This window comes from Thalassophryne amazonica, chromosome 3 (assembly GCF_902500255.1).
Source record: "Thalassophryne amazonica chromosome 3, fThaAma1.1, whole genome shotgun sequence".
Taxonomy (NCBI): domain Eukaryota; kingdom Metazoa; phylum Chordata; class Actinopteri; order Batrachoidiformes; family Batrachoididae; genus Thalassophryne; species Thalassophryne amazonica.
The window spans coordinates 85316991-85332730 of record NC_047105.1 but is presented as its reverse complement, the minus strand read 5'-3'; positions in this window follow the sequence as shown (position 1 = coordinate 85332730).

Genomic DNA, 15740 nt, shown 5'->3' with positions numbered 1-15740 from the left:
ATCGACGGGGAGCCTGCTTGGACAGTCCGCAGGCTCCTGGACGTCCGTCGTAAGGGCCGGGGGTTCCAATATCTGGTGGACTGGGAGGGGTATGGACCTGAAGAACGCTCCTGGGTGAAGAGGAGCTTCATCCTGGACCCGGCCCTCCTGGCCGATTTCTACAAAAGACACCCGGACAAGCCAGGTCGGGCGCCAGGAAGCGCCCGTTGAGGGGGGGGTCCTGTTATGTGGGCCGCTGAAGAGGAGGTACTGCTGGCCCTGCTTGGAGTGCGGGCTCCAAGCACGAGAGGGCGACAGACCCAGAAGAAGTGATAGCTGTCACTCATCGCACCAGCTGTCACTCATCTACACCACTATATAAGAGAAATCGACTACCGAAGAGGTAATTTCTCTGCTGACTCATATCGTTGAGTGATAATCTGAACTTCTTTTGCAGCCGTTATCCTGTGGTGTTCGTCCTTATCTGTGGAATTGGCGTTTGGTGTGACAGCGACGGCTTCGCCTCACACCCCAAACTAGATAAGTGGTTTAAACAGGAGCTGCACGAGTGTGTGATTGAAGGTGGAGGTGCTCCCTCCTAACTGTGTGCAGACTGTGGATTACTGAGTGTGCGGACTCACACTCATTCATCTTGTCTTTGCTTTCTGCCAGCAGTACCAGGGTCGACAGCCGAAGACGGAGGCCACCTGGGGACTCGGGACTTGGCGGCTCCGGTGTTCTTCAGACCGTTGGTGGTGGAAGCCGTGTGGGACGGGGCTTCTCTCTCGTCGGGGGTCTTCTATCTTCGAGCCTGCCCACACGTCACCTGGTGTTAATTGACTTTGCAAATTTTGTGTATTTAGTTGTGTGTTGTCACAACATTAAATTGTTACTTTTTGGCTTATTCATTGTCCGTTCATTTGCGCCCCCTGTTGTGGGTCCGTGCTACGACACCTTCCTAACAAGAAGCTTGAAAAACTTAAATTAAATAACTTGACTAATAACACCAAAACCTTTAAATTGGTTAAAATTAACAGTGTAGAGGACAAAGCAAATGAAGTATACAAAACCACTTAATTAAATGCGTTGCTAAACTTGGGTTTGTCTAACTATAAGTGTCTTGTGTGAACTCAGTGGCTGAGTTAGAATTTCTTTAAAAAACATGCAAATTGCTATTTTAGGGTTTTGTTTTTAAACTGAGCAAATAATTTGTTTTAGAGTGTGGAATACTCCAAAGAATATTTCACTTCTGTGAACTGATCCTCATAACGTGTAAAGTGAAATCAAAATACCAGCATGGCTGCAGCTTTGAACAGTTACAAACAGCCCCGGCCTCCCCTATTACCATTATAACTGGTCTGCTGTCCCAATAAAGATCACAGCTTTGACCCCCTAAAACAAACAAAAAACATCACTCATTTGTTTTATCTTAAATTTTCATCCTCGTTTCCACACCAGGAGCAACATTCGGGAATAAATCCGAGCAGCTCGTCAGCTCACCTGAGCTGAAGTGGATCCAGAGGAGTCAGTCCGCAGCTGGCAGAGGTGGATGTGCTCCTTTCCACCCCGCAGTAAAGAGTGTAGATCAGCAGCCTCCGTGACGTGTGCACGCTGACAGTGTGAATGAAGCCTGACACGGTTTATAACGAGTCAGACAAATGTCTCTCCTCCAACTGGGATGTGCAACTGTCATTAAACCACGAAAAAGATCTGATGTGCGCACCTCCATGCGCCTCCAAAAGGATCCCCACGATTGATTTGATTAGTTTTGTCCCGTTTTAAACCTCCGAAGAGTTCTTCAACTTACTCCAGCAAAACACACGGAGACAAAATAAAAATAAATATATATAACTCAAATGTCGTCGTCGCTCTTCCTGTCTGACAGCAGCAGCGTCATGTGTACTGTAGCAATCTAACGTTCCCGCATTTTTGTAAAGGGCTAAAATTCCGGCGCCCCAAAGCCATTAATTTTGGCAATGTTGATTTGCCAAATATTTATTAATTTTCCCTAGTTATGTGTCGGACGCGGTCGGAGCACCGACCCAGCGTTTGACAGGACCCAGCATAAAATAAGCAGAGCATGGTTCAAAAAGTAACAGAATTTAATAAACATAATAGTAAGTGGAGTGATAAACAACCCAAAAAGTCCGCAGTCTGGTGAGGTGAAAACACGGCGCGCTCTCAGCAGCGCAAACGGTCCGGAGCCACAGCAGTTCGGACCCAGGGACCCCGCCGACACCCCCCAGGTGGCCGCGACAAACCGAGTCTGTGAAGAAAGAAATCATGAGGTGAGTCCAACACTCTCCACACAGAGAGACACAGCTCAAAGGTGCACACAATCAGCAAACACTTCCTGGCTTTAATATAACTCAGCTTCTCACCCTGCAGGCACGGAACTCAGTTCAAATCTCCACTGCAGCAGAAGCTGATTACACAATTAGCATAACGTGACAGCTCAATAACACAAGGTGTGAGGGACACCAAATCCACTGTCATTACTTCATGAAAGTCACCAAAACCAAATTACCTCAGGAAGTGTGCTGAAGAGCGTGAGACCTCACCCAATCCTCCTTCACAGACTGTGGCGTCAAACCTGGAGCGGTCTCTGCGTCCGTAATGGTGAGATTGTTCTCCTGACGTCGATCTCACACGTCTGCTCACAAGGTCGAGTCTCTGGCAATCACACACTGTGCATTCAAGGTTTAAGTGCAGCAAGCTCTGATCAAGACAGATACACCACAGCTATGAGTCCTGATGACCTGCACGTGAAAACAAGCCTCAGGTGTTCAGGGTGAGGTCCTAATACTCAGCCACACGTCAGCCACTCAGTCCTGAACGCATACCACCTGATGGGAGAAACAGAAAACAAAAACAAAGCCAGCCAAACACCCCAGCCCACAACAGTAGTAACTACATACGATTGGTTATTTCGCTGCACTTCAAGGGCGCTTTGAATGGTGCCCAAGACGAGGAACGTACGTTTTCTGCTCCTGTCGGTGGAAATGCACTGTTGAATGAGAGTCAGTTGGAGGAAGTGTTGTTTTAATCATTCATATTACATGTAGGCACATACAAGTAAGTAAAACTGACATTGATAATACTTTTTAAATATATATATTATGACTTTTCCCCTCCACATCTAGGAGGGCAGCGCCAGAGCGCCCCCTATGGGCCGGTCGCCACTGGTTGCTCTGTCTCTGACATGGACAGGGAGGGACGGCCGGGAGAGAAAGCTGCACAGGCTGCTGGCACAATGTGAGTGTGTATGAGTGTGTGACAGAGGAAGAGAGGTAAACGGAGCTGGTGAGAGAGTGAGAGAACACGTACTGTATCACACAGCACTCAGAGGCACGAGGAGAGACTGAAGCTGCTCATCCAGAGGTAAAAACAGGCCAATTTTACATTTTCATGCACTTTGTGTATTTTTATTTTCAACTGGTCTGTGTAACAGGCCTAACGAGCTTTAATCCTCCTTGCAGTGTTTGGTTTTTTTTTAATGCAGGATGTGATTGCATGTTATTCCAGTGAAGCTGCAGCCTCACTGTTTGGGCAATAAGAGGATAAGACTCCTGGTTTGACCTACAAAAAAGAAGAAAATAAAAGAAAAATGCTTACAGATTTAAATTTTTAATACTAGAGAGAAATTCTGCATTCTTTTTAATATGACAGTTAAGGCTGCATGAAAGTTGGACAACTACAGAGTGGAAACTGTACTCACTTCCGTCTGCAATACTTTATATAAGCGTCTATAAACTAGAGAGAATGCTGAAAACAAACGGTTTGACACACATTACTTGTCGTGTATCACTTTATCTGTCAGAATGTGTATATGTACTTGAATGCACGTTTTCAGTCTTTTTAAAGTATATTGCATGTATGTTGAAAAGCGCTGCTGACAAAGACAAACGACTGTATTCAGACCAAGTCAGCTGCCCGAACATCATCTGATGCTTTCTAATTCTGTGTAGTGAAGTACACATGGATAAGCAGCACCAGCTGCTCTGCAAATGTTTCATGTTGATCTACGAATTGATTCTAGAACAAAAGCCGTGGTGTGTATTGTCTCAGCTGAATCACAGTAACATTTATGGTTCTGGTCAGATGGTGATAAAAACTCAGGATGTACTGACAAACAGCGAGTTAAAGGGTATGCTGACATTTTTCAACCTAGACTCTATTTTTTAGATGTTTTTGAGATTATCGTTTCACCTGGAGCAAAACCAAAATTAATACATAGGTGCAATATTGATTTAGAACAGGGGCGGGCATCGAGGGCCGAGACACTGCAGGTTTTCCATGCAACCATTCACCTCAGCAGGTGGGTTGCTGATGAGCTTCTCCTCTGAACATAAACACCTGGTTGTCAATGAAATCACCTGCTGAGGTGACTGGTTGCACGGAAAACCTGCAGTGTCTCGGCCCTTTATGGCACATGATTGCCCACCCCTGATTTAGAATGTAGACAATGTCACAGGCTAACTGGCTATATAAGGTTACCGTGTGGGGCAACCTGAAAACACCCAACGTGAAGCACTTCTTGTCACTACTAAAGAGGTGAAAATGTTATTAAGAGTGTAGTACCACAGAGAGGGTCACCATGAAGGTAAACATGTGCAAAAAGTGGTTTACTTGGAGTGCATCATCCAGCAACATTATGTAGTTGGTTGTCCCATGATGGTGTTTGTGTTCTAAATCAATATTACCCTGAATAATTTCATTTTTGTCCAGAGTAAAGCCCAAAAGGTCTAAAAAATAGAGCCACACTGAAAAATGTCAGCATCCCTTTTAAGATGTGTGCCAAATTTCAAAGAGATGAAGCAAACAGGAGTGAAGCTGGACTTTGGAAACCTCTGTATTAAAGCCTGCTCTTACTTTCACGTACCAGTTTATGCATCCCAGAAGGTTACACGTGCGTATTTCAACTGTGGTGAACTGGCATGCACTGATCACAGCTGCTCACAAATGTGATCACCTGGTTTCAAAACATAACACACGGGAATTGTACCACATGATGTGCACAAAAACAACCACAGCACACCCGTGGTCAGTCAACCTGACACAGAATCTACACATAACTGAATCTCACCTGACATGAATAGGAATCCAAAGTTACCTTGAATAGAAAACTAACCAAACATACTATAAACTGTGTGTGTGTATATATATGGCAACAGAGTGCAGTAGTGGTTAGCACTCCTATGTGACGGTCTTGAGTTCAGGTCAAGTCTGGGAGCATGCACCAATACCTCATGTTACTACATCCACCACACTGCAGAACCACCCGGGGTCCTGGATAGAAACCAGTCTGGTAGCGAATTCAGTATCACCACCACCATGTCTCCTGATGTGTGCGCAGGGTTGGGAGGGTTATTTTAAAAATGTATTCCGATACAGTTACTAGTTACCTGTTGAAAAATGTAATCAGTAACATAATCCAAGTACCATATATTAAGTAATGTAATTTGATTACTTTCAATTACTTCTGGATTACTCCAGTATCAAATTATGCTAATACAGACAAAAGAAAACTAAATGTAAATAGTCTTGACTACATAGTACCATTTATTAAGCAAAATATAACCTGTTTCTTTTACATGACATGCTCTGTTTTACTTCACATTATGAATTAAGAGCACCACACTATTGCTTTAAAAACACCCAGTGTTCACCTGCTAAATTTTCAACAAACAATGCCAAACAAATGAAGGATAATGAAAACTCAGGCGTGTGCGGATGAATTTGTAATTAAAGTGGCTTTGCAGAACAATATACAAAACAAAAAAAGTGTACTACTTGTTCAGTAAATTCGCACCATGTTTAACATATCAGTCCACTATTGAACTTTCAAAATAAGAACAACATAATGAAACCATAAGTAAATCCTGTCAGTAAGGAGGCGTGATCACCATTTTAATTCCGGGCAATGTTAGTGATTTGTGTACATAGAAGTTCAAGAAACAGGTGGAATATGCCGGAAGCTGCGCATGTTGGCAAAGTCACAAACGGAGGAACAAGGGAGACAATATTTCCTTCCATAAGTAAGTGGTTTTGGTTATTCTTGTCACTTCGTTCGTGATATTTGGATGATAAACAGCTGATACTACATCTCCCGGCTGGCTTGGGAATGCCTTGGGGTTCCCCCAGAGGAGCTGGGGGAGGTGTGTGTGTGGATCGGGAGGTTCTGGGCGGCTTGCTTGAGCTGCTGCCCCCGTGACCCGACTCGGATAAAGCGGAAGAAAATGGATGGATGGATGTTTCCTGCTGTACCTGTGTCGCCCGATGACACGGACCATAACTCTTCACTTATGTCTAGTTGATATTTTCCACTGCTAGACCAATGTTCTAGTTAAAATACTTGTCGTTAGTGATTAAATGTTCGACGAGAGTGGGGATTTTTTTAAATTTGCACCTTAAAATAATGAGATTATAATGACCCGCACACTGTGCCGCTCACAGTCACACCCACACACAGAGATGTGCACCCACACCACTGACTTCATGAATGAAACTCGGTTAATAAAGGATAATTGTGTAAAAATAAATATGTATATAAATGTATTGTAATGGTTTTAGGAGCTGCGCTGAACAGCAGCTGCAGCAGGACGCCTGAGCTCAGCAGCTTGAAAACAGCGCAGATCCATGTAACTTTCAACACTAATATTTGGGAATGTGTGTGTGTCAGAGTAAGTTTAATAACTTTCCTGACATAATTTAATGTAATTTAATTTTACTGGCTCAATATCCAGGTCAAAATGGCATTTTTTTAACACATATTTTGTGAGCATTTTTCAGTGTGTCCAGTCGCGGATCGTTGTGTTTTATTCTTTTACTTCTGTTTTTAATTAGGTATCTGATTTTTTTTTTTTTTTTTATTTATTTTAATTTTTTTGTTGAACTGTTCTGTGTGAGGCACGCTTGCCACGGCTTTTTGTTGTAATTTGGCACTTTATAAGCTGATTAAGTTGAAACTGAACAACATTTTATTGAATCTTAAAGTAAATAAATGTGAAATTGGTTACTGGATCTTTAAACTCTGGACATAATAAAGTCTACATGGTGGATCCTTGATCTCTGGACATAACAGAAATAAATCTGTTAGTTTTTGTCAAAAGCATTTCCTTTCAGACATTATTACTGGCATGAATGTCTTTCCATACCTATGAGCTGAGCTCTGTGCTGCAGGTCAGGTTATAAAGAATGCAAACACGTTCATTTTGGGAGGAAAAAACATTTAGTCGATTGTAGTTTGTCTGTATTGCAACGTTTGTAAGAGGTGTCATTTTATTAAAGCGGCGATTCGTTTTGAAGTTATTAATTCCGAGCGGACTCTGTCTCAGAGAGACAGTCAGAGAGCCGTGCAGCATTTGAAGCTGTGACAAAACGGAGGCCGATTCTCGTTTCTCAACTGCAACAAGACCAGAGACGCAGTTAGTGACTTTAATCCACACAAAAGTGACTCATGATATTTTAATGGCTTTCAGAGGGGTGAAGAAGTGGACTTACCGCTTCTGAAGAGCAGCGAATCGAAGAGCCACGAGCCATTGAATGCTTCAAACTGGAGTCGCGCTGCAGAAACGGTTGATTACAGATGCTGTATTGAAAACTGTAACGGTCCAAAATTATAGCGTAACGGGCCGTAACGCAAGTTTGCGCTAGTTAGAACCCTGGATAATATCATAAAATACATTAAATTGTAATCCTGTGAAGTAATCCCCATTTTTTACAAATATACCTGTAATCTGAATACGTCTTTTTTTCTGTAACTGTAGCAGAATACAGTTACCTTTTTTTTGTATCCTAATTACGTAACGCCATTACATGTATTCCGTTACTCCCCAGGCCTGTGTGTGTGTGTGTGGGGGGGGGTGTCTTCTTGCACCTTCAAAACAGGCACTCTATGTTCATCTCTGTTCAGAGGTTGGTGGCTGGATTAGCACTACAGCTCACATCTAGATGCATGCACTGCTGCTACATATCGCTGCGTCCACCATGCTACAGAACTGTCCTGGGTGTCAAACGCCTAAGCAGAATACTGGTCCATACCTATTTCTTGAAAGAAGTCATCTATGTGCCAGGTGATACTCGGCATCCCTATGGCTTTTTCCACTTACTGGCATCCTCAAATGGGTGTGTGCAGCTCTTACTATAAACACTATGATACATATGTAAATACATGGGCTATGATACAGTGTATGCAAACGTTGGGGCACCCCTGATAATTTTCATGATTTCCTTTATAAATCATTGATTGTTTGGATCAAAATTTCTGTTACAATATCTTATAGGCAGACAAATACACTGATATTTGAGAAGTGAAATGAAGTTTATAGTATTTACAGAAAGTGTGCAATAATTATTTAAACAAAAATGGGCAGGTTCATAAATTTGGGCACCCTTATCATTTTATTGGTTTGAATACATTCTAGCACTAATTATTGGAACATAAGGTAATTGACCCTTGACCTCCTTACACAGGTGAATCCAGCATGAGAAAGGGTATTTAGGTGGGCCATTTGTAAATGTTTCCCCTCTTTGCATCTCTTTAATGAGTGGCACCATGGGAGCTTCTAAACAACTCTCCAATGACCTGAAAACAAACATTGTTCAACATCATGGTTAGGGGAAGGATATTAAAGCTGTCTCAGAGATTTCAGCTGTCAGTTTCCACTGTGAGGAACATAGTGAGGAAATGGGAAGACCACAGACAGATTACTAGTTAAGGCCTGAAGTGGCAGGCCAAGAAAAATCTCAGATAAGCTGAAGTGAAGGCTGGTGAGAACCGTCATAGTCCACCCAAAGACTTGCTCCAAAGACCTACACATGATCTTGCTGCAGATCGTGTCTCTGTGCATCTTTCAACTATACAGCACACTTTGCACAAGAGATGCTGTATGCTGCTGTAATGCATAAGAAACCTTTTCTGCATACACGCCCACAAACAGGGTCGCTTGAGGTCTGCTAAGCACATTTGGACAAGCCAGCTTCATTTTGGAATAAGGTGCTGTGGGCTGATCAAACTAAAATTGAGTTATTTGGACATAACAAGGGGTAGTATGCATGGCCAAAAAGAACACAAGCATTTCAAGGGAAAAAACACTTGCTACCTACAGTAAAATTTGGAAGTGGTCATCATGCTGTGTGGCAGTGCAGGTACTGGGAATCTTGTTAAAATTGAGGGGTCACATAGATTGCAGTCAACATCAGTAGATCTCTTGCAGAAACAATGTTATGAATCAGTGACAAAGTTAAAGTTGCACCGGGTCTGGATCTTTCAACAAGCCAACAACCCTAAACACTACTCAAAACTATAAGGCATTTCTTGCAGAGCGAACAAGTTCAACATTGTGGAATGGCCATCTCAGTGCCCAGACCTGAATATATTGAAAATCTGTGGTGTGTGATTTTTAAGTGGGCTGTCCATGCTCAGAAACCAACAAACCTGAGATGTTTTGATAAGAAGAATGTCAAAATACTTTCAACCGAATCCAGACTCTCATTGGAAGCTAAAAGAAGCATTTAGAGGTGTTATTTCTGCAAAAGGAGGATCTACTAAATATGATGTATTGTTTTCTTTTGGGGTGCCCAAATTATGCACCTGCTAATTATTGCACACTTTCTGTAAATCCTATAAACTTCATTTCACTTCTTAAATATCACATGTTTGTCTGCTATATGATATATTTAACTGAAACTGCTGATCCAAACAATCAATGATTTATAAAGGAAAATCATGGAAATCATCAGGGGTGCCCAAACTTTACATACAACTGTGCAATTCAGGGATGATGCTGTTTTTTTTTTTATTATGGAACGATTTGATTCAGTGTAACACACTGCAATCCAATACAATTCTTTGTTTAATATAGACCATGAAAAATTAGAATACAAGTGGCATTGCTTACCATCAAATATATAAATTATGAACTGCCTCTGCTACCCCATTGTTCACCACTGGGGGCAACACCACATACAGTAGCGGAATGCACAGCATAAAAGAAGCCCAGAAGAAGAAGCCAGATGTTGTTAGCATAGCATGAATAACATCTTATCTTTCCCATTCTGAATTGTTGAAACAGTAGTATTAAGATATTGTGAACCAAACGTAAAGTTCAAATGTGTACATTTACCTGTTATATCACCTAGCAGTACTGGATTTGTTTTTACGTGGTGTCCCTGTGCCCAGTTTTGTGAGGGTCTCGCACCAAACACCACACATTTGAAATTACAACAGTTTGAGGAATGTGGAAGCAGTAACAGCTTAACTCAACAGATTTAAAACAATAAAATCAAGTCACTGACCAGTTCAAGTACATTTAGGTCAATTTGCGGCTTTGCGTATCGATGTAGTCATGCCTTTTGCTTTAAAACCAGTTTCCTATACATGTCAGTGACTTGTTACACCCCTCGGTCCTAATCAGTGAGGCACCAGCATGCTGAATCATGCCCATAGAAATGCACCCCATGGCCAAAATATTGGCACTGCAGTCACTGTATTAACACTCACCCATTTCAAAACCACATGGAGACTGGGAGACTGGTATAATGAATATGCATCATCCCCATCATGATGTAGCAACATACAACTGGAAACTCGTACTTCGCAATCTGATTGGTTAGTGATTACAATGCTATGCAGATGATATGTTGCTGTACTGGCAGGTATAATGTGTTTATAGTTGTTCTGGTGGAATTGAAAGACTGTTTATCACACTACACGATAGCAACATGGATCATGTTTTTCAGCCTTAGGCATTGCTCCATGGGGCTCTGGATCTGTGGAAGCTGCAAGTGTCAGTGCATTTCAGTTTGAAGCCACAAACAGTTGAGTATCCATTAAGTAGAAAACTCAGTAGTGTGGAAGCCAAGGTTGATTTATGAGGCAAAACATCCTGCCAGCTAAATATTTCCAATGTGTCAGATAAGAGTTTACGCTGGCCCAACGTTTTTGCTGGAACCATCACTGGATCACCAATGTGTGGATGCAAACCACGCTACTGATTATCCTGGTTAATTTACCAGCTTTCCTTGCCCTATTAGTGTAATATAGCGCAGTGCACCATGACACACACGGTGCATATACCGGCTATATTTACTCATTGCTTTTCATTTCCTGACAGCTGAGCTGAGATAGGAGCTGCACCAAGGTGTGTTTAATGTTCCAGGAGTTATAGACTATCTCTTTTCTTGCCAGGATTATATATGTAACTATAATAAACAAAAGTGAGATAGTGCACCTTTTATTATTTCTTAAACTGTAGATTGTCACGATGTACAGCATCATGATTATACATGATTACAGTTCAAGGGCACGACCTCTGGAAAATGTTTCTGCTGCTGCAGGAAACCTCAAGGTTATTAGATAACCGGTGGACAAATGGACAAAATGAGCGTTGAACAATTCTGAGGGCTAAAATAAGGAGCTCTATCAAAATAGCTCTGTGAAATCTCCGTGCTCTCAGTCAGCAGTCATGAGGCGCGTTCAGCTGTTGACATCTCTCTTCGCTTTCACTGTTTATGTTTCTCTTTGCCCTTTTCTCTCTCTCTTTCCTTTTCCAACTCTCCATCCTGTGACGTCTTTTCTTCCTCCCCGTCTCCAAGCCTCAGCAATCACTGCTTTCCTGAGAGAGCTTCTTCTTCTTATGGCTTTATTTTCTTCTCGTGCCTCAGCTATCCATGATGCTTATCAAGGTGGTGTTTGATGCTGTTTATTCATGTGCGTGCATCTCATGGCGGGAGTGATTGTGATCATCCTGCCCCGCCGGGCAGCTGTATGCTGCTGTAGTAGAGTGTATCAGGAGAGAGAGAGGACAGACTTCAGGGCCCTAAAAAGTATGAGTGGCTGTGCAAGCCAGAATTCATTTTTAGACTCACACATATGTGCAGAATAGTCTCCTTCTCTTCCTCTGAAGTTTCTAATTTACTCTGAAACTGTACTCGTATGCACATCAAAATGTTTCCTCTGCTGCATTTGGAGAAATGTTAACAAAAAAAGAGTCAAAACCAGTTTCTCTGGTTATTTTTTAAGTCTTTGCTACATTTTGGGCTTTGGTGCCTTTCAGTGAGAGGATGGAATTTGGAATGAGCCGCGGTTATTTTGATTTTCCTGTGTAAAACGGGAAGGCTTACTCACAGCTCCCTTTTTAACTGTGACGTCAACTCTGAGTTTACTGTCAGAATGAAACTTTGTCATCGTGGACACCTGTGTCTCAAAAGCTCAAATTCGCCTCCAGCTAACTGATTCTGCTGGAGCTCATTTTTCAATTTCCTCTCCCTAGAATAGTTGATGACTCAAGATGTGACAGGGAAAGCTTTTACGAGATTTATGCCATCTAGCAGAAGAAAAGTGGAAGAAAGTGGAAAAAATAACACTTTTTTTAAAATCCTCTTTTATATACAGTACAAACAGATAAATGCAGCTGCCAAAGCACTCAAACCAGAGAACTGCTGGACACTATGGATGATGCCAGTCATCCTCTGCACACCATCATCAGCAACCAGAGGAGCCTCTTCAGCCACAGACTGCTCCATTGTCCCTCAGGGCATCAGACTGTACAACTCCTCACTCAGGGGGAGGAGGAGTAACAGGAAGACAGGGGACGGGAATGAGAGGAACAGTAGCCAGTAAACCAGTATTGATCAGTATGCCTGGTATTTATATTTGTGTATTCATATTTATACATGCAAACTGTTTTTTCTTTCACTGTTGATGCTCTGTGTGCTTCTTAACCTGTGTGCTGCCATACAATGCTGCTGGAACCTCAATTTCTCTGAGGGAGTCTTCCCAAGGGATCACTAAAGTTCTGTCTAATCTAAACAGCAGTACCTTGCTGGCAACAAGGTAACTACAGTGTGTTTATACCACACATAACTGTTGTTCTAATTGTGAGATACTTGTATTTAGTTGAGTTTTTTCCATTTATGTGTTACTTTCTACTCCACTTCATTTCAGAGGAAGAAATTGTACTTTACTGTATTATTTGACAGGTTTTATTTCTGTTTCAGTCTGTAAAGACATAACATACGACAAAATAATTAAAAAGATGTGCAACCCCAAATCAGAAAAAAATTGATGTATGGAAAATGCCAAAAAGGTGCATTTCTCTGGTCATGATTCAGCATGTTGGGGTTCCAGTGTTGAGGTCCACAGTGGATGGAGAAAGTCACGCAGATGCCTATAATTCCCCTGGCTACTGACGATAATTATTTTTGAGAGGTGTTGGACAGACCATTTGTTTGCCTGGGTGGTTGTCATCCAGGTCCTGAGGCGGTTCTGTTATGTGTCAGATGTGGTGGAACAATGTGCGGCGGCAGCACATGCTCCCAGATTTGACTTGACTTGTTTAATCTTGAGTTCTGCACTATCATAAAAATTCAAAGTGCATATTTTTCAAATAGTTACACCTATTGAAGCAACTTTCATTTGCTTGAATATTTTCAGTGGATTTACCTGAAGGAAAAGGCAACCTGAACCACTAAAAGGAACAGTTGTCCAATCTGTCAGAGCGATACGTCCCTGAGGGCAGAATGGAGGTCTGAGCAAGGCAAAGGGAACCAGATGGTTCTATCCACAGTGGCTCCAGCACTCACAGTCCACATGTTCTAATGAAGACCCTTCGGCTGTCTGAACACCAAAGACATGCATATCTACTCTACATGTGTACGTGTGTGCATGTAAACTCATGCTGCACGGACATACTGAAACAAATTTTATGAAAGACCCTTAAAGTTGTAATTCTGTCCAACAGTCTCACGTACAGACGGTTTAGTCTCTCTCACACATACAGTACAGGGCTGTGCAAATATTATAGGGACCTTAACTGTAAGAAGATGGGTGTAATATAATTTTTGAAACATAAATGCGCTGATTTATTACACTGTTCCTTGTTATGGCCCCTTCACACATAATTGAAGGAGAATGGTGCACGAAGGAGGATTCGAATGGAACTCATGGAAAATCAGAGCCCCACTCGAACACCTCGTACAGCAGTCACCACATCCAGTCAGACACAGCACATGCACTCTATATTCGCGTGCCGCTCGCACTGAAAACCCATTCAAACGGCATGCAAGATGAGGTCGCACTGCCATCTGTTTGTGTTCGCAGCATTCGCATTGCATACCGTATGCAGGTCGGACATATTGTGCCATGGCTGGGGAGTTGCACGAACTCATCGGCCATGTTGAACTGTGGTGAAATGGCGCAGTCGAGGCAGACTTCACACCAGCGGCCAAATGTCATCGGACGAGTGGCCATTCGACCTTCCCTTGGCCAGAGTCAGCTGCAGTCCAGGTGTCACCCACGAACATCCAACACCACTCACGGGGCACTTAGAAAAGGTGGGGCCATTCGCACAGCCAGCTGGCAGTGTGAATGCCCCCCCGCAACACAAATGGCATGCGATTGTGCGGTGTGCCCCCCCACACAACACAGATGGCATGTGAGGGTGTCGTTGCCCCCACACCAGGAACCTATAGTCAAGGTGCGGCTGAGGTTGCGGACAGTGGCTGCAGTGCATTGTGATCGCAGTCAGCAAAGCGCGCACAGCTGGATGGCTGTCATGTCCATAATGGCACAGCTAACAGCTGTGGAACACCATGGCATATCGCAAACCCACACCACCACAACAGAGATGCAAATAAGAACCCAGTCCGGCTGCGTGTCACAGCTCCAGTGCGCCAGCCAACCAGGACAGGGACATCATATGACACACGATCGCAATGTCCACGGCCCATCCATCATGTGACAGTCTGACTGACAGCCTCACAGAAAAATCAGCGTGGCCAGCTCAATGTCAATCGTGTATTGATTGACGTGGCCACACGCGCACACACGCACTACAGTTATGTATTTGCCAGGAGACTGTGATTGACATGTAATCGTGTCATGGTTGGATGACATTTGCAATCATGCAGGGAGGGGGGAGAGTTTATTGCCACTTCTCCAGGATAGTCTCAACCTGCTCTCTACTCTCACAACAAATCACAATGTCATCTACAGACATCATAGTCCATTTGACACTTTTATTTGGTAATATAGAGGGATTTCTTGGAGAGAGTGATGAAATTCTGCAGTCCCTCTCTTGTCTATCCTCAACAACCCTCTTTCTCCTGAGGTTCAGTCAGAACCTATCAGCTCTTATTGTACAAGTTTGGGGGGGTCTGTGTGACTGCCCAGAAAAACAGTCTTTGGCCTCAAATTATAACATACTTAGGTACAGACACATCTGCTGAATGTATCTCCCACAGTTCCTGCACTGCAGAAAATCACGTTAAACACTTAATTATCATTATTAAACCTATTAGGAGAAGAGTTCCCACCTGTGGCTAAATCTCTGTTGGTTCATTTCCTCCTGTAGGGTTTAGAACACATTTGTCGTGTGTCTGTATAATCTTACACAACAGGTACAAATGTGATGAACTGTGAAATGAACAGAATGACTGAAATGATGATACGTACATATGGTGATGCCCACATTTGATTTTATTTTTAAAAAAAATTAGTGTTAGTGCTTTTTGTCAGTTCATCATGTCCTGATGTAAGCATAATTATGTTTTGTTGTCATTCTTCTGCCATGCAGTAACCGGGCTGCATCATCCCTCTTTCCCCTCAGTCCTACTTTCAGTCATCATCCCCCCCCAGTTGATGTTTATGTTTCCTCTTGTTCCTCTGCCAAATTTTCTCAATCTTGTGTGGAATGTTCTTTTCTGACTCTCTTGTGATTTTTCCAGAGTGTGTGCGACTCATGAAATATGAAAGTTAT